The 24,000-nt window shown below is 46.1% G+C and overlaps 1 protein-coding gene across 2 annotated transcripts in view; it reads left to right on the plus strand.

Moving 5' to 3' along the window:
• LOC144537190 (zinc fingers and homeoboxes protein 2-like) overlaps positions 1–24,000 on the plus strand; it is a 143,900-nt gene that overhangs the window by 44,737 nt on the left and 75,163 nt on the right. For both annotated transcript variants that reach the window (XM_078280700.1, XM_078280699.1), the window contains exon 2: positions 597–725. The gene's annotated coding sequence lies outside the window, so the exon portion shown is untranslated. The remainder of the gene's footprint in view (positions 1–596; positions 726–24,000) is intronic.

The raw sequence follows: 24,000 nt of genomic DNA on the forward strand, positions 1-24,000 counted from the left end.
TCTCTCTCTCTCTCTCTCTCTCTCTCTCTCTCTCTGTCTCTCTCTCTCTGTCTCTCTGTCTCTCTCTCTCTGTCTCTCTCTCTGTCTCTCTCTCTCTCTCTCTCTCTGTCTCTCTCTCTCTGTCTCTCTCTGTCTCTCTCTCTCTCTGTCTCTCTCTCTCTGTCTCTCTCTTTCTCTCTCTCTCTCTCTGTCTCTCTCTCTCTCTCTCTCTCTCTCTCTCTCTCTCTCTCTCTCTCTCTCTCTCTCTCTCTCTCTCTCTCTCTCTCTCTCTGTCTCTCTCTGTCTCTCTCTCTCTCTCTCCCTCCCTTCTCGACGTTTTGGCACACGTTGCCACAGTAACCACAGCCTCTTTTTTTTAATCGTTATTTTGGGCCAAGTTGTGTAGTGCACGGTGCAGTGTTTAATGCCCATATTGGGCTCCCCTTCATTTACGCACACACGCTGTCACGCATTCATTCACAGCCTGTTCACATGTTCTCACACACACACACACACACACACACACACACACACACACACACACACCCCATCAACACCTCTATGTTCTGCTGACACAAACACACTTTTCCTTCGTTGACATCCCTCTGTGCTTTCAGGTTCCACCGGAGATTACCCAGAGTGGCGCTGGCCTGAAGATCATCCAGACGAGAGAAAGGAGGACGCGCTGTGATTGGAGGAGGAGTTGGAGCCCTCTGGTGAAGCCCCTCCCCCTCTGAGGAAGTGCAGTGAGTCGCAGCTTTTATCTTTTATCTTTTGGGCAACTGAGTTTGTCGCGTGCACTTGATCTGCCTTGTTGTTTTCTTAGCTTGTGTGGTTTTAACTTCAAAGTGAAGGCGCTACGTTAGCCGCTAGTTTGCTAGCGTTAGCTCCACGGGACGACGAAAATAAAATGCTGCGAAGCTGTGTCTCCGTAGTGACGTTTAAACCTGTATCTGTAGAGGAAAAAGCACTTTAAAAGGTCCTATGACATGCTGCTTTTTGGTCCCCTAATACTGTATCTGAAGTCTCTTTATATAGACCTTAGTGGTCCCCTAATACTGTATCTGAAGTCTCTTTTATATAGACCTTAGTGGTCTCCTAATACTGTATCTGAAGTCTCTTTTATATAGACCTTAGTGGTCCCCTAATACTGTATCTGAAGTCTCTTTTATATAGACCTTAGTGGTCCCCTAATACTGTATCTGAAGTCTCTTTTATATAGACCTTAGTGGTCCCCTAATACTGTATCTGAAGTCTCTTTATATAGACCTTAGTGGTCCCCTAATACTGTATCTGAAGTCTCTTTTATATAGACCTTAGTGGTCCCCCTAATACTGTATCTGAAGTCTCTTTTATATAGACCTTAGTGGTCCCCTAATACTGTATCTGAAGTCTCTTTTATATAGACCTTAGTGGTCCCCTAATACTGTATCTGAAGTCTCTTAGGATGTGCCATTTCTGTGTCCGTAGCTTTAAATGCTATTGAGGAGGAGAGGGAGGGGGGGGGGCAAGGTGGAGGGTGGGGGTGTGACCTTGACCAACTGCCACTTGGTTTTCAAGCCATGATGTCTCTCTCTCTCATGGGTGGGCCAAATTCTCTGGGTGGGCAAAGCAGAGAAAGGGGAGGTAACCTTTCTCCTTATGACGTCATAAAGGGAAGAGTCCTGATTGGCCCATCTGAGCTTTCATTTTCTCAAAGGCAGAGCAGGATACCCAGGGCTCGGTTTACACCTATCACCATTTCTAGCCACTGGGGGACCATAGGCAGGCTGGGGGAACTCACATTAATGTTAAAAAACCTCATAAAGTGAAATCTTCATGCCATGGGACCTTTAAGCCTGTACAATCCAATCATGGGTCGCCCAGCAGAGAGAAGAGTGTAAAAGCTGCTGCACGGCGGGCTGAAAGGTGATGTTTTCTCCGAGGTCGCTGAACTTCTGGTGTTCATTAAATGCCATTTTTGGCGTTCGGCATTTGCAACAGGGTATTTGAGTCGTGTTGGTTTAATGGCGGCTCTGCAGGGATTTGAGCTGTGACTTTTTGCTGAGCTGCAGCAGCGGTGGTGGTGGAAGCTCCCCTCGGTTCTTTCTTTTTTTTTGTTGATGCAAGGCTGCCGTTTTGTCCGTGTGAACAGCCCAGGTTTTTAATTTTCACCTGCAGTGTTAGTGTGTGTTTCCCAACAAATGAATGATTCCGCGCATGTGGTTTAAAAGAGACACTCAGTTCCTCGAGACTAAACAATGACTGCTAAACATAGACGGCATCTCGGGAATTAAGATCCACTGACTTTTAGTGATAGTTTGACACAGTTTTTTTGGGTCTCTGTTCTGATCTTTCTGGCTGTGTCTCATTCAACATACTTCCGTCAGTACACTGCTGCCGTAAATATACGCTGAAGAAGAGCGTCTGGTCCGAAAAACGTCCGTGTAGCAATGCGAATTCCAGACCTGGAAAGGTTTTGGAAACATAACTATATATATATATATATATATATATATAGTCAGTGATAGTATATCACCGGCTTGTTTATTGCTAAGGCCATATGGTCAACATTAAATGATTTAATAATAATGTATAATAATAACTTATTTCACTAGTAAATTGCTGTTGAACGACAAAAACAACAACCAGATGGGAAAAGGACATTTACAATAACTTCAAATGCACCACGAGGCTGTAGTTTACCAGTTTCATTGAACGCACCGTCTGTGTTGTTTCTGCGACAGCAGCTGCAGATTGTTACATCCCGGTGTTGAATCCTCTACAGTAAAACACAGTCACACTTTACACCGTTTAGCGTTAGCTGTCAGCATTTTAACCAGTGTTTAATCCAGCTACTAGCTAGCGGTAGGCTAACGTTACCTGCTGTCGAGTATTGTGTTAACTAGCTAGCAGTAGGCTAACGTCAGTTGCTGTCGAGTATAGTGTTAACTAGCTAGCGGTAGGCTAACGTTAGTTGCTGTCAAGTATAGTGTTAACTAGCTAGCGGTAGGCTAACGTTAGCTGCTGTCGAGTATAGTGTTAACTAGCTAGCGGTAGGCTAACGTTAGCTGCTGTTGAGTATAGTGTTAACTAGCGTCATGTGCAGAGGTGTTTGTGTTTCAGAGCATCAGAGAGAAGAGCAGACATATCAGTGGCACCAGATTTCGGTAGCCAGGGTTGGCAGGAAGAAGGTTTATACAGTAAATGTTCCAATCAATGATCCAGGCAGCACATTCTCGTCTCCTCCTTCATTTTACAGTCCAATGGTGCTAGAAACGGCTCTGGGTCAAATGTCAATATGGAATGGATTAATCTGCGTTATTTTTTTTAGCAGCGTTATTTTTTTCTCAGATTAATTAATCAAAATGAACAGCGTTATTTTGACAGCCCTAATATATATATATATATATATATATATATATATATATATATATATATATATATATATATCCTGTCACCCAGTGCAAGCAGCTGTATGAGAATGGGGGAGACACAAACAGTCAGAAAGTCTCTGTATTTTGTAGTAAAGAGTGAAGACAGCTGGTGTAAATCCCAGAGATTTATTCAGAGCGTCGGTCGGCAGCGATGAGTCAGTCACAGGAGGTTTCTGACCAGACGCCTCGGAGGAGAAAATCCAGCCGGAGAACCAGACATGATTAATCAAACACAAACAAACCTCGTATTGTATAAATCAGCATTATGAAAGTACGTTTTGTTAAAAGACTTAAAGGGGGGAAACGGGTCGGATCATCTCGTCTTCACCGGCTGAGACTCCACAAGTTGTTCGCTCTGTTTTTACCGAAATTACCAACAATCAGAATCAGAATCGGCTTTATAGAAAATGCAGAAACTAGCCAATAATAGGCCTATGTCACACTTCCTGCTTCCGGAACGAGGAGTAGGGAATCAGATCTTCCAGTCAACAGTCCCTAATCTTCATAAGGATTTAGATTATCAGCCATAATGTCTAAACCATCTGAGGCAGACTGACCACGAGCTATGAGGTTGTGAAAACGAAAGTTTCCGTTCCTGTAGAAGCTAGAAGTCTTTATGAAATCAACATTGTTTCAAGAAAAACATGTTTTATCCGCGATCTTATGGAGAAAAACTACACTACCCACAATCCTAAGCGTAACAGCAACGTCTCCGAACGGCTAAAACGAGCTTCTACCATTGAAGTCTACGATAGTTTCTGTACACGGTCTCAGACCTTTTGCCTTTTTTTACCGTTTTCAAAATGTTTTTTTACTTTGAGAGTGTTCATTTACAGTCCCAACCACATCGTCGTATAGGTGTCTTCAGGCAGGTAGCGGAGAGACTAGGTCCAGCGGTATCTATCGGGGCTCCGCCATTGTAAAAAGCTAACCGGAAGAGCCGTATCCCCACTCAGAGACGTTCTTCCGGCCTTCAATCGTCGCGTGACATAGGCCTATTGGCCAGGTTTGCGTAAACAAACAAGGAGTTTGACTCCGGTTAACCTTTTGCTCTCAAAGTACAACACTCACTTAACATATAAAGAATAAAAAACAGAAAGGACAGTAAGAAATATATAAAAAAAAAAAAAAATACTGTTAAGTATACAGAATAACAATACAATATAATTTACAAATTGTACAAGAAATATACAATAACAATTGAAGAGAGGGAAGGAATAGTGCAATATGAGGGGAGGGGAACAAGGCAAGGCTCACCCCTTTCGCCCTTGTTATTTTGTCTAGCTCTAGAGCCTTTGGCAGCAGCTATAAGGAGGGATTCCCAGGAGTAGACGCAGCTGTAATGGTGCATAGACTTATGCTTTTTGCAGACGATATATTATTATTTCTTATAGGAGGTGTGTTCAGGTGCATTCTGGGTGTGCTGGTCTTACAGGGAGGTGTGTTCAGGTGCATTCTGGGCGTGCTGGTCTTACAGGGAGGGGTGTTCAGGTGCATTCTGGGCGTGCTGGTCTTACAGGGAGGTGTGTTCAGGTGCATTCTGGGCGTGCTGGTCTTACAGGGAGGGGTGTTCAGGTGCATTCTGGGCGTGCTGGTCTTACAGGGAGGTGTGTTCAGGTGCATTCTGGGCGTGCTGGTCTTACAGGGAGGGGTGTTCAGGTGCATTCTGGGCGTGCTGGTCTTACAGGGAGGTGTGTTCAGGTGCATTCTGGGCGTGCTGGTCTTACAGGGAGGTGTGTTCAGGTGCATTCTGGGCGTATTGCTATCTTGAGGCAGTGGGAAGTGATGGCACCATTGACCAACAAAAACCTGGTCTAAAGTCAATAACGCAGCATTTCATTGTTATTTTAACAGAGCATTAGTAAAATGCCCCTAGGCTCGTGCACAGCACGTGCACACTATGCTTGTTACACACACAGGGACGCACAGCAGCACACACACATGCAGAAGATTACAAATACAAATATTACGGTGCAAATCCTCCATCATAACAGCAATGCTCCAAGGTCCAAACGCGCCTGGCTTTTAAAGGGAATGGGAGATGATCTCTGATTGGTTGATTGCATGTTACGCCCAAAACACACCTCTGATTAATGAAGACACTAAGTACGACCCTTTTGAACCATGCGCCCGGCACACGGACCCTTTTTTTCCGCCGTCAAACTAGCAAAAGTGGATTCGTACACGCCCTAAACACACCTGCGCCAGGCGCTTCACGCCGTGCGCTTAGATCGTGAAAATAAGGCCCTCTGTCTCCAAACACAATGCTGCATCACTTAGTGATTAGTTTCCTGCTTTCTCGCCGACTCCAGTGTAGTTCTCCATTTTCTGTGTTGAATTAATAACAGGCAGGTTTTTGGGCGAAAGATTTTCCAAAGAGTAAGTGAAGGCCGAGACACATTTTTTGGTGACAGAAAAGTGCCATCGGGGAAAAAGTCAGAGGGACAATTTCAAAAGATGTGACATTTCATCTCTGCATATTGAACTATTTTTGATAGAGTTGGAAAGTGGAGACGGAGAGTGGTGTGAGGAGGAAGAGGACGAGTCATGTCTGAGAGGGAAGTATCGAATGATGCGACAGCAGAAAGAACAAAAAGGAGACGCGAGAGTGTGAAAGAAGATGGAGGGAGAGACTTGATGCTCGAGGAGAACTAAAGGAAGAGTACGCCGTGTACTTCAAACTGTGTATCCAGTCAGAGGCCGGGGAGAGTCTGAGCTGCTCTTTGAATCAGGTAGAATAGGAAGAAGAGTGTGAATGGAAAACAGCGTCCACCCTTCCTCGGCTCAGTTCAGCAGGTTCATGCAGAAACTGTTTAAACATGGCAGCGAACGCAGCCTCCAGTGCCCCCCCCCCCTTCAGCGCTCCAAAACTAAAAGCCACTTTGTAGTCCGAACGCCGGGTGATTGTGTAATTTGGTTTTGGGGAACTTTTCCCAACAAAGGCTCTGCAGTGTGTGCGTGTTAAAAGTGTAGTCCAACCACATCTGGAGCTGTCATGGAGGTCCGGCGCTGAATATTTGGAGCAGACAGCCGACCGGTACCAGATTCATTCAGGAAAGTTCAGTCTGGGGGCTATTATCTCTTTATACAACGCTCTGGAACAATGTTGGGCTATATGTAAATACCCTTAAAAGGAGAATTCTCACCCACACACATATTTACACACATACACACAGACACGCACGCACGTCCGCCTGATTTAAGCCCCCTTAGTTTAGATGATTCAGGACTCGTTGGAGTGTGAACGTTGAAGAGCTTCCTAACACCAAACACTGTTTGGAAATATTGTACGTATGTTATACGTGTGCATCTCTGAACCCGTTGGGTACGCTTTACCTCTTCCTGCTCGCATGTGTCAGATCTTTCCACTGCAGCTTCAGCACCACACCATCGTCTCCCAGTCTGAGAAGAAAAACAAAAAAAAACCTGACCAACCAACCAACCAACCCGCAGCCAAAAAAAATCTCCCAGCGCTTGGCAGCGGTCCAGCCCGGTTTCTCAGCGTTTTCCTGGGCTGCAGCCAGCCTGCAGGCCGCTGCCAGCCCCACCGGGGTGCTCGGGGAAGGTTGTGTTTTCACAGCCCTTCTGCTTTGTTGAACGGACTCTGTGAAGATCGATGGGTGGGGGGGGTGGGGGGGGTGGCGGTGGGGAGGGGGGGTCGGAGCGCCCGAGCTGACACTGGCGGGGCGAAGGGGTGCAGTCTGCACACGGGGTCACCTCGCTAAAAATATTTGCATCAAAGGGTGACGTGAAGCACCTCGAGAACGAGAGGCTGAGTTTGTTCTGAACATTTTGATATGAAACACAGTGGGATCAGGTTATATGCAAAGACCCTTTAAGGAGAATTCACACACACACACACACACACACACACACAAACTTTGATAAACACAAATGTATATTATGCTTGAGTAAATAAACCTTAACAAAACTGCTTAAACTAATAATATTAAATCACAGGGAGAGTCCGACACAGAGATTAGATCTCTATTTTTATTCTCAATTCTTATCATTTTGGTGCTGGGGATTTTCCTTCGGGGCTGGCTCAAACCTGTCTTTGCTGCTCTTCTCACTCGCACCGAGTATGTTTACATGCATACTAATATCCCAAAGCTTTCAGATAAGTGTCTTTATCAGGACTCACTATACATATGTACAGTGTGGCTGCACGGTTAATGGCTTTTAGGATTCCTTTCATGAATAAAGACTACTAGTCTGAATTACGTTGTGAATGAGCATGTTCAACCCTTGAGCTGCAGCAGATCTGAATGTTTGAATGTTGCTGTTATGTGTCGTTAACTGCGGAGCAAGATGAAGACTGATGCCCTAAAGTTGTGTCCCTCTCTGATCATGCTGTTGTTGATAACGCCGCCATCTGTTACCTCAAAAATGCTGCTTCTGCTCTACTCTTAAAGTGCTCATATTATGCTCATTTTCAGGTTCATAATTGTATTTAGAGGTTGTATCAGAATATGTTTACATGGTTTAATTTTCAGAAAACACCATATTTTTGTTGTACTGCACATTGCTGCAGCTCCTCTTTTCACCCTGTGTTCAGGTCTCTGTTTTAGCTACAGAGTGAGACCTCTCACTGCTGGAACATCTTTGTTGGGAGTCACACATGCTCAGTAGCTAGATAAGGACTACTAGCCAGTCAGAAGAGTATGAGAGAGCGGTTTTTGGCCTTTTCCCTTTTATTGTGTTATATATCTTTTTTGTGCATGTTATAGGTTTACAAAGTGAAAAAGCCCAAAGTCCCCCCCAAAGGGACTTACCATCTCCAACAGAAAACACTGTTCACAAACTGCTCCAAACAGCTCTATTGTAGTCCAGCCTTTACTTCAGAGACAAACGTGGTCACTTTGGAACACACGTTATAATGCTCACCTAGCTGCTAGCATGGCACGCCCTCATACTCTGCTTCTGACTGGCTAGTAGTCCTTACCTAGGTACTGTCAGGGCACGCCCTCATACTCTGCTTCTGACTGGCTAGTAGTCCTTACCTAGGTACTGTCAGGGCACGCCCTCATACTCTGCTTCTGACTGGCTAGTAGTCCTTACCTAGGTACTGTCAGGGCACGCCCTCATACTCTGCTTCTGACTGGCTAGTAGTCCTTACCTAGGTACTGTCAGGGCACGCCCTCACACTCTGCTTCTGACTGGCTAGTAGTCCTTACCTAGGTACTATCAGGGCACGCCCTCATACTCTGCTTCTGACTGGCTAGTAGTCCTTACCTAGGTACTGTCAGGGCACGCCCTCATACTCTGCTGTCATATTTAGACGCTCTGGGTCAGGAACATTGGCGTCACTATTTCGGGACATACGTTTAACCGACATGTGGCACATGAACTGGTCAGTTAGGTTTAGGAAAAGATGGAGGGTGGGGTTACAAAATGTACGTTTCAGTGACACGTGGCACAAGAACGGGACACAAACCCCGGTCTCCTGGGTGAAAGTCCTGTGTTGTTTGAATTTTCGGTCTTTCATACTACTCTCTACCGTTGTCTCTCTACATACTACTCTCTACTGTTGTCTCTCTTCATACTACTCTCTACTGTTGCCTCTCTACGTACTACTCTCTACTGTTGTCTCTCTACATACTACTCTCTACTGTTGTCTCTACATACTACTCTCTACTGCTGTCTCTACATACTACTCTCTACTGTTGTCTCTCTACATACTACTCTCTACTGTTGTCTCTACATACTACTCTCTACTGTTGTCTCTCTACATACTACTCTCTACTGTTGCCTCTCTAAATACTACTCTCTACTGCTGTCTCTCTTCATACTACTCTCTACTGTTGCCTCTCTACGTACTACTCTCTACTGTTGTCTCTCTACTGTTGTCTCTACATACTACTCTCTACTGTTGTCTCTCTTCATACTACACTCTACTGTTGTCTATACATACTACTCTCTACTGTTGCCTCTCTACGTACTACTCTCTACTGCTGTCTCTCTTAATACTACGTCATCTTACATTGCCGCATTTGAGCTGCTTCTCTGCCCGGTGCGTTACATATAGACACTGAAGGGCGTCTGTATGGAACCGATTGACGCCAAATTTGGCACAGAGCCTCGATGGCCCATGGGGAACCACTGTGTGTTTCGTATCAATCTGAATAACTGTTGCCAAGATACACAAAACTTCAAGTTTTGACTGCCACGTACAGGAAGTTGTTCCTCTATATCTTGCGTTTTTTTTCTTCCGAAGGATCTTTTAGTATCCGACGCTGAGAGCCACAGGCCGAGCGTCGGTATTTTTACGAGTTGGGAGTGAGAACGGGCTGCAGGTTCTGTGAGAGGGCTGATGGGATCTCTCTCCACAACCGCTGGTGGACGTATCGACTACGTGGGAGAGAATGACTCACCCTACAAGTGTGTACACACACACACACACACACACACACACACACACACACACACACCTGTGGAGGAGGTGTGTGTGTGTGTGTGTGTGTGTGTGTGTGTGTGTGTGTGTGGGCAGGCAGATTGCTGCCTGCTCGCCTCTCTCGCTGCGCTGTAGTATGAAAGCGAAGCCTCGCTGCTGAACTTCACCACCACACTACGTTTCCTTTGCTTTTTCACTCTTTGTGTCTTTGTGTTTCCCAAACCGGCGGCCGCTCATTGTAGCAGGAGACGTTTTACTGGGTGATTCACACTTCCTCCGAGGTCTAAGTTTTGGATTGTCTCTCCCCCCCCTCCCCCCCCGCTGCGAAACGTTGCGAGGTTGTGGGTGTTGAGTTGAGAAATGCGTCATGTGAAATGTGTGCACAGATCCTCTGTTGTTCTGACACCACATCCTGAATCTGTTCTGGCTCCGGGCTCCATCTACTCTACTATGTTTTGGTTTAAATAAACTATGTTTACGTGTACGTTTACGCCTCGTATCCACACACTACTCTGGCGTACGTTACGTATTGGTGTTTATAGGGATTAGGGCTGTGTATTGGCAAGAATCTGGCGATACTATACGTATCACGATACATGGGTCACTATTCCAATATATTGAAATATATTTTGATACTGTGTGTGAGGCGATATATTGGGATTTTAAAAAAAAGACACAATGTGCATAAAAGTCAAAGAAGTTTACTTTAGGTAAACAATTCAGTACACAGAAAATCAAACTGCCAGTTTGGGATTGTGGTTCCCAGGTTCTTAGTGAGCTAATGTTTATATGCTAAAGTAGGCCAAAGTTCAGCCATAGCTACATTGTTAGCTTCTAGCAAAAAGTCAGGCACTGATGGGCACTGCTAGGCACTGATGGGCACTGCTAGGCACTGATAGGCACTGCTAGGCACTGATGGGCACTGCTAGGCACTGATAGGCACTGCTAGGTAGTGCTAGGCACTGCTAGACACTGCTAGGCAGTGCTAGGCACTGCTAGGGCACTGCTAGACACTGCTAGACACTGCTGAGGCACTGCTAGGGCACTGCTGGGCACTGCTAGGGTAGTGCTAGGGCACTGCTAGGCACTGCTAGGCACTGATAGGCACTGCTAGGCAGTGCTAGGCACTGCTAGACACTGCTAGACACTGCTAGGCACTGATAGGCACTGCTAGGTAGTGCTAGGCACTGCTAGGCACTGCTAGGCACTGCTAGACACTGCTAGGCACTGCTAGGCACTGCTGGACCCTGCTGGGCACTGCTGGGCACTGATGGGCACTGCTAGGCACTGCTAGGCACTGCTAGACCCTGCTAGGCACTGCTAGGCACTGCTAGGCACTGCTAGGCCCTGCCAGGCACTGTTAGGCACTGCCAGGCACTGCTAGGCACTGCCAGGCACTGCTAGGCACTGCTAGGCACTGCTAGGCACTGCTAGGCACTGCCAGGCACTGCTAGGCACTGCTAGGCACTGCTAGGCACTGCTAGGCACTGCTAGGCACTGCTAGGCACTGCTAGGCAAGGACACTAGTGGTGTGCCTCAGCAATCACATGAGGAAAGTAACTACATTTACATACAACTTCTTGCAACGCGCCGGTCTGCAGCGTTCTGAAAGCTGCCAGTTCACACTAATGAGACGAGACGAGACCGTTATCATCTGCATAGCAATGACTCTTTGTACTCCCGTTCTAACTTCCAACTTTTAGGCTATTATTTAGCTGAATATGTCATTGGTTTCGTCTAAGTATGAATGTGGAGAACGTTAGTGATAGTGAGATGCTTGCTACGGTTGCATTTCTAGAGATGAATCAGGCGAAAAAACATTTTTAATTTCTCTGATTCACGGCTTTGTTCCAACGCCGCTGGGCGCTCCCTCTCTCTCCTCAGTCTCTCTCTATATATCGCTCGACCGTATAACGTGCTTTTCGGACGTCGGTCGTTGAGCCTCGGTCTAAAACGCTGCCATTTCTACCAGCTGTTTGTAACATAGAAATAAAATGGATCATGGATCATTTCATGTCTATATCGTATCGTGGTGGAATGTGGAGTACATTACCTCCAGTACTGTACAAATGTTTGAGGTACTTGTACTTTACTTGAGTCTTTTCTTTTCATGCCACTTTCTACTTCCACTCCGCCCCTTCCAACCTTTTTCTTCCAGGCAGTTTTGGGGATTTTAAACCACCTCCCCCTCCCCCCACAACGCTGCCGTTTATCCAGCGCCACATAATTGAGGCCATGATGAAGTCAAGTGTTTTTCACTCCCCCCCTTCCCCCAAATCAGCCTCCCAGCCTCCCTCCAACACATTTATTCAATTTTATTAAGTGCCACTCAAGAGATATTAATAAATAAATAACAATAAAACATTTTCAAATTGATTTTTTTGTTCCGCGAGCGGGAAGAAAAAGGTAGAAAGGTGCAGATGTTCCATGTCTTTAAGAGCTAAAGTAACAGCAGAGATGGAGGTTTTTTAAAGGTAACTTATCCAATTACAGTGTGTTCATAATGGAGACGGGGAACCAAGGTTATTGCGGCAGAAGGAAACTCCGAAACGACCCCCATTTGCCCCCCCCCCCCCGTCCGCTAACGATCAACAACGGATGCGTCCGTCGGAAATCTGGTTAGAAATAATTGAAGGTAGAAGGTAGAAATTGGCAGATAATGTTTAGAAATGAGAAGACAAAAGTGTAAGAAGTGACTTTTTAAGAATGGCGTTTGGTTTCAGAGGAGGGGGGAGACAGGGAGGTGAGAAAAGTCTTTTCCCGGCTTCGTGGAAGACGTATGTGAGCGTGTTTGGCGCGGGGGGTTTGGGGCCGTTCTTCAAGAAAATGTTACGGTTTTAATCACCCCGTACTGTTCACGTTGTTTTTCTTTGTGGGTTTTTTGTGTTTGTGTCCAATAGAGCGCGGATCGGGCCGCATTTTTCTGTCCGAGCCCGGCCCGACCCCGACAGGCATTAAGATTATTATTATTATTTTTTCTCATACTAATGACACATGTACGTTTGTAGGAAGGCATTTGGAAATATCAACAGATGAGTGCATCAGCGCACACGGGGCAACAAGCTCACGTGCTCATTTGCTTGTGTTTTGTCTATTTGCGTGTGTTTCATTAAAGGTGCACTATGAGTTCCTGCGTGGTTTCAGCGCGATTTCATTTTTGTGTCAAATGGTAGGCGTCTCTCCTTGATCCGCTAGCCGCCTGCCCCCTGAACACACCGTGAAAAAGCCCGGTCTCGGGAGACAACGCAAGGGGCCTAAACGTCCAACAAACACTAGAGGCACAGGCTGTGCACCAAAATACAACAAACCACGTTCCAGCCAATCACCGACAAGGTGGTTGGGGGAGGGGGTGGGGGTTAGTGACAGTCTGTTAGTCATGACAGTTACGGAAACATTTTGAATTTACTTTGGACGTCAACAGAAGTAACGTCATGTGGGAACGCATAGTGCACCTTTAAGCTGCAGTGCGTTTGACCCTGTCAGCCACCGTAGATTATGGCACCAGCAGCATGAGGCACGACGGCACCAGACAGGAGGCTCCATGCTGCAGCCGTACGGTCTTGCATATTTTTGGTCAAACTAGTGTGTTGTCGCATTTTTTTCTTTTTTTCCAGCGGCCCAAATCGGCCCAAGAGTGCATCGGCCCAATCTGGCATTTCACCAGCACTACCAGATTGCCAGTCCGCCCGTGTCTGTCTCAGGTGTTGTGTGGTCTTTCAAACATTGAAAAAACAACAAAACAAAACAACAAAAACATCTATTTTTTTAAACATCAACAAAAGTGACAAAATAGTCGGAAAAAGTGACAAAGTGTTGATAAAGCATAGAAAAATGTTGACGAATGTTGACAAAAAGTCAAACATCGTTGGAAAAAGCAACAAAAACATGTCAAAAAATACAAACGTCGGAAAACATCGACAAAAAATAATCGGAAAAAGCAACAAAAAAACGTCAAAATACAAACGTCGGAAAAAAATCATCGGAAAAAGCAACAAAAAAACGTTGAAAAAAATAGACTAAAAACATCGACAAAAGCGACAAAAAAGTCGGAAAAAGTGACAAATGTTGAGAAATAGTAAAAAAATGTAATAAACGTATTTAAAAAAACGTTGAAAAAAGGGACAAAAAATGTAAACACAAGCAGAAATAAAACGTCAAAAAAAGTCGGAAAAAGTGACAAACGTCGTAAAATACAAAAGTCGGAAAAAATCATCGGAAAAAAGCAACAAAAAACATCTAATGAATTATTAAAAAAAAAACAAAAAAAAAACGACAAAAACGATAAAAAAGTCGGAAAAAGTGACGAAACGGAGCCCCCCCTCCCCCCCCTCTCTCCGCCCCTGGAGCACAAAGCTTCATATTGAGACATTATTTTCATTCTAACAGCCTAACATTTGTGACGCCTTTTTTCGACATCTTTTGTCGGGGGTTTTTTTGCCGTTTTTGACGCTTTTTAAAGACATTTTTGCTTTTTTACAACACTTTTTTAACGTTTTTTTTCAACGTTTTTGGCGCTTTTTAATCAACATTTTTTTCCGGCTTTTTTTTCGACCCTTTTTTCAGCCTTTTTTTTGTTCCCCAACTGACTTCATCATCATTCTAAAAACCTGAACACAACAAATGTCGAGGATGACATAACATCGGTAGGGTTGCTGCGTTGATTTGCCGCTCCAGTCAGAGAGACTGAGGGGGAAACGACACAAACTATTTTAAAAACCCTAAAAGATTTGTGGGGCTGCAGCCCCAGAAGACGCCCCCCCACCCCAACACCCCACCCCCCACGCCCTCCGCCCCCCCCCCACGCCCTCTGCCCCCCCCCCACACCCCCCCCGCACGCCCTCCGCCCCTGTGTTGACGTATATCTGCGTTAAAATAGAACCAGAACGGAGTGCGTCTCAGGTGTTGTTTGTCAGCGAGAGCGTCTGGTTTTTTACTTTTCTGCCGCTGAGAGGTGGTAAGCTGCGATACTTCCCTGATACCAAACAGCACTCCCAGCGAAGGCCAATTTGGAGATAGACTGCTGGGAAGAAAAAAACAACTAAAAATGACTATTCCAAATTTACAAGGTGGAGCGCTGCCACTGTTAGACAGTTTAGGGAGAGGCGCGGTGCGTAAACCGTTTTAGTTCGCCTCCTGCTGTGATGCAATCTGCTACGAGCGTCAGTCAAATCACCCCCTCTCTGTTAGAGGATAAGAAAACACCGCCGACAGCCAAGTCGCTGTAAACTCGGTAAACATTACTGTATGAAGGATTCCCCCAAAACGGCATTTTACACCATCGAGCTGCAGCTTTTCCTGCTTTATTCCTGCAGCGTTTTAGAGCACGCATCCAGGTACTTTAAACACACGCAGACGTCTTAAATGTCTACATATAAAACAATGGCAGTAGCTCAGTCAGTAGGGAGGGAGTTAGGTTGGGAACTGGTGGTGGACTGGTAGCTGGAGAGGTGCCAGTTCACCTCCTGGGCACTGCCAAGGTGCTCTTGAGCAAGGCACTGATCCCCCAACTGCTCGGGGTGCCTGTCGATGGGCTGACATCTCTCCATTAGTGCATGTAGAGGTACTGAGCATGTGTGTGTAATTCAGGCCTGTGTGTAATAATAACAACAGAGTGAAAACATAGTAATTTCCCCTTGCGGGATTAATAACGTATAAATGATTGTTATTATTATTATTATTATTATTATTATTATAGTCTTTTAAATATGGCCGGGCATTAAGCTCTTTTATTTTTCAGCACGGGATTTTGAGGCCTCTTCGTCTCCTCTCTTTATGTCCGCGTTGACTAATCCAGAACAGAGTTAGAAGCACAATCTGCTTTCCTGTCTGCTTTACTGAACACAGAAGGACTTTATGTCCCCACGTATTTAATTTCCTGCTGTTCTTTTATTCCCTTTTCTGCCTTTTTATGGTTCTAAACTTTCACGATGACGGCAGGAGATAGCAGAAATAACTTCAGGAAAAAGATGGGAGTTCAGAGACATGAAGGAATAATATATAAAGGAGACCGTCCTTGCCCAAACCCCCCCCCCTTCGCTCCCATAGGTTGTTTGTTAAAAGCAGCAATTACAGGGCTCGAGTACGATGATTTCATACAACATTAATGAGGGTTAGGGCCAGTGGTGTAGTCTAATGTATTGTAGTGGGTATACTGTACTGTATATGTATGGGCCTATACTGTATATATGGGCCAGAATGGGCCTTTTGGGGGGGGGGCATTTCATAGTGGGGGGGTCTGGGTAGTTTTGAGCATCAACGACTTCATTTCCTGCATTCTGATACACTTTTATGCACCAATTTTTGGTGGAAATATACCTTTATTTAGCCTTATGTGAAGAAGAAAAACACAGATGACAATTCAAAATATGGTGTGTGTCATTGGGCATTTTTTAAGTGGGTATATGGAAATCCTGGAGCTTTCTTAGTGGGTATACTGCGTATACCTGCGTATCACGTAGACCAGTCATTCCCAAACTGTGGTCCTGTGAGGGTACTGCAGGTTGTCCATGGAAAAGCAAAATAAAATATAAAATAATAGTTTTTTAACCTTCATTTTACCAGGAAATTCCCATAAAAAAATAAGAATATGTATATTGATATAACATTGTTATTGTGTGATTACTAAAATAGGCTAGTGGCGCTCAGCTGTGACGTTCAAGTCCAAACTCTGACGATTAATAATCAAAGCCTGTTGTTCAAATGAACCTGATTACGCCCTCGGGCGCTTGAGCAAATAAATAAATAAAATATGTGGCAGCCGTTTGCAGTAAACCTTTTTTTAACAAACCTGTTGGACTGATGCGATGACCAGTTCTAGTTTTAGTGCTAGTAGGCCTATTAAGAGGTGCGGATTAATTCAGGTAGGACTGTGCGTAGACATATTTTATTATGTGTATTATGAGGTGTTCCGTGAAAATTCTTGATCACAAATAGTGGTCCACACACCCAAAAAGTTTGAACTAACTAACTCAAAATAGCACCACACTTCCATGGTAGCATAATGAGGGTCACCTAATTAGCTCATAACGCTAGTCGTCAGTACCGTTCACGTATATAGGCGGGCGCCATCTTGGGAAAACAGTCATGACAAGTCGAACGACGAACGCCGTGCTTGAGCTACGTCAGTAACGTGGATGGATGGGTAGATGGATGGGTGGATGGGTGGATGGATGGGTGGATGGATGGATGGGTGGATGGATGGGTGGATGGATGGATGGGTGGATGCATCGGTGGATGGATGGATGCATCGGTGGGTGGATGCATCGGTGGGTGGATGGATGGGTGGGTGGTTGGATGGATGGATGGGTGGATGGATGGGTGGATCGGTGGATGGATGGGTGGATGGTTGGATGGATGGATGGGTGGATGCATCGGTGGGTGGATGGTTGGATGGGTGGGTGGGTGGGTGGGTGGATGGATGGATGGATGGGTGGATGGGTGGATGCATCAGTGGATGGATGGGTGGATGGATGGATGGATGGGTGGATGCATCGGTGGATGGATGGATGGATGGATGGGTGGATGCATCGGTGGATGGATGGATGGATGGATGGGTGGGTGGATGGATGGGTGGATGCATCGGTGGATGGATGGGTGGATGCATCGGTGGATGGGTGGATGCATCGGTGGGTGGATGGATGGATGGATGGGTGGATGGATGGATGGATGGGTGGATGCATCGGTGGGTGGATGGATGGATGGGTGGGTGGATGGATGGATGGATGGGTGGATGGATGGGTGGGTGGATGGATGGGTGGATGCATCGGTGGATGGATGGGTGGATGGATGGATGGATGGATGGGTGGATGCATCGGTGGGTGGATGGATGGATGGATGGGTGGATGGTTGGATGGATGGATGGATGGATGGGTGGATGCATCGGTGGATGGATGGATGGATGGATGGGTGGATGCATCGGTGGGTGGATGGGTGGATGATGGATGGGTGGATGCATCGGTGGATGGATGGGTGGGTGGATGGATGGGTGGATGCATCGGTGGATGGATGGGTGGGTGGATGGATGGGTGGATGCATCGGTGGATGGATGGATGGATGGATGGATGGATGGGTGGATGGATGGATGGGTGGGTGGATGGATGGATGGATGGGAGAAAAAAAGGATGGGAGGAGCAGAGAGAGACTCTCTGATGTAAACTGAAACGCTTCAACAATCCATTTGTTCTGCAGGATTTTCCAAACAATTCCCCGATGACGGAGGCGGTGTAACAGATAGTAAGAGGCAGTGCAGCCATGAAATCTCTCTCGTATCAAAGCAGCCTCACACGATTTCTCTTGTAACCATTCTTACTGTACAGTATGTCTGTTGTTTTCTTTCTGACGCCCGTTCAGTTTAAAACGGTTGTTAAAGTGTGAATGTTTTTTTTTGTTGTATAATCATGTTAAGATTGGAGCTCCTTTCGGGTCGACACTGAACTCGACCTCTTCCCTCCTGTTTTCCTCTCTGAGCAGGAAACAATATCAATGTAGAGAGTGTGGAGGAGTGAGACTTGGACCATGGCTCCATCTGTACAATATTATCCGTGTTGACTCCCTCTTTGTGAGCGTGATTTCTAGGGGGTCTATTTTGCATTAGTGCTGCATGAATTTTCCACAAAAATCCTTTCCTCAAGGGGCGAAAACAACCGAAAACAGTCGGACCTGGTTCAAGTATTTGTGAGTACGCCTGAAGGAGAAGTCCACCCTGAACTCTGTTACACAACTGTTGGCAGCGTGCTTCACATATTTGGATCAGGGCCCGGATGCATAGACTGTAGAAGTGGAGCCAAAAACATTTGGATCGCCCCCTGCTGGCCGGCTGGCTGCACGTCAAATACATATTCTCCCAAAAGATGGTTTCAGCTACTTTCTGATCACGCTGGTGTTTGTTCAAGTGAGCATTTTTCTGATAAGTTTGGTTTTTGTTAGATGTTGGGTACCGAAATGTCCCTAAACGGCCGTTATCTACCGGACCGGATGACAACGCAGATTCTGTCCAACCAGGCTTCAGATTTCGGCGCCACTTAAATGCCCGCACTACGATGCACGCTAGACCATATCGCTTTAGCAACACGTTTTTTTACACATACAAGGAATTTCTTTTGGTGTTGTAGGTGCATGTCACACATTCTCTTAATGTAAGAAGGTTAAGAAAGTCAAGAATTAGAATATAAACAATATAAGTATAAATATATATACACATGTATGTATTAAAAATAAAACTAGAACGAGCAGTACAGCAAATGGAGTACAGTGGCATGTAGAGCCAGAGGTGGAGTGTGGAGAGAGTCAGGGTGGTTTCTGGGCCTTGTTGATAAGGCTAGTGGCGGAGGGGAAAAAACTGTTCATGTGGTGTGAGGTTTTGGTCCTGATGGACCTCAGCCTCCTGCCAGAGGGGGGTGTCTCAAAGAGTTTGTTGCCGGGGTGGGAGGGGTCAGCCACAATCTTCCTGAGTCCTGGTAGCGTAAAGGTCCTGGAGCGGCGGCGGATTGCAGCCAATTGCCTTCTCTGCAGACCGAATGACAGGCTGCAGTCTGCCCTTGTCCTTGGCAGTGCTAGCAGCGTACCAGATGGTGATGGAGGATGTGAGGATGGACTCAATGATGGCTGTGTAGAAGTGCACCATCACTGTCTTTGGCAGGTTGAATTTCTTCAGCTGCCGCAGGAAGTACATCCTCTGTTGTGCTTTCTTGACGAGGGAGCTGATGTTCAGCTCCCACTTGAGGTCCTGGGAGATGGTAGTTCCCAGGAGATATATATATATATATATATATATATCTTTATAGATCTCGACATTTTCTGACCACACTTGAAGACAGCTTCATTGAGGAAAGAGAGTCAGCTGTTCCACAAACTCCTGGGCATCATTATAAAAGTTTTATTTAAGGATGCCCGGATAGCTCAGTTGGTAGAGTGCGCGCCCATATGTAGAGGTTTACTCCTCGACGCAGTGGGCCCGGGTTCAACTCTGACCTGCTGCCCTTTGCTGCATGTCATTCCCCCCTCTCTCTCTCCCCTTTCATGTCTTCAGCTGTCCTGTCAAATAAAGGCCTAAAAATGCCCCAAAAATAATCTAACTTAAAAAAATAAAAAATAAAACAAATGTTTGTTTAAGCACCGGCATCGGAAAGAACCCTAGCGATACTAGGGTTGCAAGATATTGACAAAATGTGATATTTCAATATCGATTATGAATATTACGATATCGATAAACATATGTAAAATGATAAACGTTACGGGAAAACGCATTGTAACAATATTCACAGATTCATAACATTATAGTGCACAGTGAGACTTATATACGTTTCCGTAGTGCGACTGGACCACAGGTTGTGTCGGTTGTGAATGAAAAATATTCAGTCTACCCGACTCCAAACTCTGCCTGCACCACCTTCTATAAAGTTGTAGGATTTGGTCCCGTTTGTCTAGTTCATTCAGAAGCTTCTTGATGCCTTTCTTATCCACTGTGTGAATGGGCATCATATCTTTGGCCAAATAATACGTTATCTCATTGGTGATTTCGGTATGTCTCTTCGAGTTCTTGTCGTACTTTGTGCCACTAGCAAAAACACTCGCCAGCGAGGCTTGTTTTAGCTAGCTCTGGCGTATTAACTGCAACAGGTTTTTTTTTTTTTGGTATAGTATCATGCACTCATGGTTCGTTCCGTTTAGTTTTCTCTGTCCATTTCTTCAATTCCACTGTCACTTTGTCGAAATATGCACACACGTTACGTGGTACGCTCCATAGGGTTTGTCACGTAGTAGCCCCGTGCTAGCCTGGCTCCGCCCTCCTACGTACTTCCGCTCAATTCTCATTTTCCTTCAGTACTACATCTGGGTTTGCGGTATATTCTTGGGTTTTCTCCGGCCAAATCTTTGCCTGTCCAATCAGCGAACAGAGGGAGTGGCTGAGAACGATGACGTTGAGGTCGTTAGCTAGTTTGAGTTTTAGTTCCGTTATGGCGGCGGAGAAAGATGCAAGCGAAGCCATTCATCTGTTGTGTGCAGCGCTGCAGAATATCCAGAAGTTAAAGCCCGAGCAAGAACAATCTTTGCTGAGTTGTGTTGGTGGCCGTGATGTTGTGGCCCTCCTCCCCACGGGGTTCGGGAACAGTTTGATCTTCCAGCTCGCTCCGTTAGTGGTGAAGGAGTTAGCTAAGGCTAACGCTAGCGATGCTAATGGTAAATATAAGCCGATAGTTGTTGTCGGTCTCCCCTCTCCCCACATGCGCATGACATAAGTCACGACCATTTTTTGATTGGTTATGCCAGATCCAGAGTGGCTCTGGGCAGATCCAATAATTTTAAACTTCAACAGAGGACCCACCTTCAAGGAAGTTAACACTTGTCAATGGAGAGAGGCCAGACTCTCTGGACTAATGAAATGTACCAGAGTCTGGTAGGACCAGGCTAATGGACCAGAGTCTGGTAGGACCAGGCTAGTGGACCAGAGTCTGGTAGGACCAGGCTAGTGGACCAGAGTCTGGTAGGACCAGGCTAGTGGACCAGAGTCTGGTAGGACCAGGCTAGAGTACCAGAGTCTGGTAGGACCAGGCTAGTGTACCAGAGTCTGGTAGGACCAGGCTAGAGTACCAGAGTCTGGTAGGACCAGGCTAGTGTACCAGAGTCTGGTAGGACCAGGCTAGTGGACCAGAGTCTGGTAGGACCAGGCTAGTGGACCAGAGTCTGGTAGGACCAGGCTAGAGTAGCAGAGTCTGGTAGGACCAGGCTAATGGACCAGAGTCTGGTAAGACCAGGCTAGAGTACCAGAGTCTGGTAGGACCAGGCTAATGGACCAGAGTCTGGTAGGACCAGGCTAATGGACCAGAGTCTGGTAGGACCAGGCTAGAGTAGCAGAGTCTGGTAGGACCAGGCTAATGGACCAGAGTCTGGTAGGACCAGGCTAGAGTACCAGAGTCTGGTAGGACCAGGCTAATGGACCAGAGTCTGGTAGGACCAGGCTAGAGTACCAGAGTCTGGTAGGACCAGGCTAATGGACCAGAGTCTGGTAGGACCAGGCTAGTGGACCAGAGTCTGGTAGGACCAGGCTAATGGACCAGAGTCTGGTAGGACCAGGCTATTGTACCAGAGTCTGGTAGGACCAGGCTATTGTACCAGAGTCTGGTTGGACCAGGCTAATGGACCAGAGTCTGGTAGGACCAGGCTAGTGGACCAGAGTCTGGTAGGACCAGGCTATTGTACCAGAGTCTGGTAGGACCAGGCTAGTGTACCAGAGTCTGGTAGGACCAGGCTATTGTACCAGAGTCTGGTAGGACCAGGCTATTGTACCAGAGTGTGGTAGGACCAGGCTATTGTACCAGAGTCTGGTAGGACCAGGCTAGTGGACCAGAGTCTGGTAGGACCAGGCTAATGGACCAGAGTCTGGTAGGACCAGGCTATTGTACCAGAGTGTGGTAGGACCAGGCTAGCCCCGTGCGCTGATGTGCACTAACGTGCAAGTGGCCCGGTAACCACCCTAACTGGCCAATGAAACATGATCATTACAGCGTTTCAAGCTCTAAATCAAACACAACTAAGCCACACAGCCAACGGACGGGACGCAGCGCTCCACAAAATAAACAAAATATTGCACACTTATTGTGACACTTTCAATATAATATTTTGCAACGTGATATCACGATAACGATATTAAGTCGATATATCATGCACCCCTAGCTGGGACCAGGCTGCAGGGATTTGATCCCGCCTTAGTGAAGTCCAACACGGATGTTGGGTGATGAGGACCGGCTCGCAGTCCAGTTCCAGTCGGTGTTGGACGGAGTTGAGTTTAGAGCTCTTTGTTCTTTCACACCGAGAACATTTCTTTGTGGAGCTGGAGGTTTTTCGTCATATTGAAACAGTAAAGGGGAAATGAACACAAACTGCGTACACTGTTGTCTAAAATATCAAAGTACGCTGTACACTTCGCTCCAAAACCGGGAAAAGATGTCTGGCGTCTTTAAAGTTGAATGTGTGAAGCTGATGGTTGTGACTGTTCAGTATTGTCGAATAATCCGGGAAACTTTGAGGTTATTGGGTTTGAAAGTTGGCTTTCATGCTCGTCGTTGGCTGTGGGGAGAAATGCTTCCCTTCAAATAAACACAGAGTTCATGCAGTCGTCACTGTGTTTGATGCATTTGAACTCAAGATAATCCCTAATAAACGCCATAAACGAATGCTTCCTAACAGTGTCTAACAAAGAATCCATATTTAAACTAGTTTTGTGTGTTTTCCACATTCTCCTTCTACATTGTAGCAGCGAGTGGGAGTCGTACGGAGCCTACATCTGCACAGCATTACACTTGTTAATCTTCTCTTAAGAGGCCAGAGCCTGTTTTCTCTGTTACAACATCTTGATTCTCTCCGAGTAATTCTTCCCCTGACCCGTGAAGAGTTACAGCAGAGCAGTGGTGCATGTGCACAAAACTTTGATATCTTCCGAGCACTTCCTCGTTGGGTCGGCGGGTTCATTTGAACCTTTTGCTACCAGCGAAGCAGAGCAGGTTAGCAGGGATCAGTCTGGATCAGAGGAAGTACATTTACAGGATGAAGCCTGACATCTGGCACGTGGCTCCTAAAAAACGAAGTTATTTGGCAAGTAGTCTATGTTCGACAATGTTCCTCAGATCTCTGCAGGGTAAATCCAGACAGCTAGCTAGACTATCTGTCCAATTGGCGGCTTCTCTCGCACGACTAAAACAACTTTTGAACGTACACATGTTCCACCAAAACAAGTTCCTTCCAGAGGCTATTTAGCAGAGGCGCCGTGGCTCCGACCGGAGCTTAGCCCCGCCCCAAGACGATTGTGATTGGTTTAAAGAAAAGCCAATAAACCAGAGCACGTTTATAATATACATAACCCCATCCCAGAATGATGTGTAGACTAGCCAAGACCCTATTCCGCAGCGCTGTGGAGGAAGGTCTGGCCATGCAAGACTGTTTGGCGAATGACCATTAATGCCCATCGAGGTGTCCACTACCACGTAATTAAAGGACAATTCCGACGCAAAATGAACCTAGGGGTTAATAACAGATGTGTACCCACTCTGTCGTTCTCTGGGACATGCTTTCATGCTAATCGAATGTGTTTGTAGCTTGAAACAAGCTAGCGCGGACCGCTGATTAGCTTACAACGCTAGTATTCGGGGCACAGGGAAAGTAAAAACAAATCGCTATTTATACCACTAAAAAGGCTCAAAATATCACCACACTTCC

The sequence above is a fragment of the Sander vitreus genome, chromosome 22 (assembly GCF_031162955.1).
Source record: "Sander vitreus isolate 19-12246 chromosome 22, sanVit1, whole genome shotgun sequence".
Classification (NCBI taxonomy): Eukaryota; Metazoa; Chordata; class Actinopteri; order Perciformes; family Percidae; genus Sander; species Sander vitreus.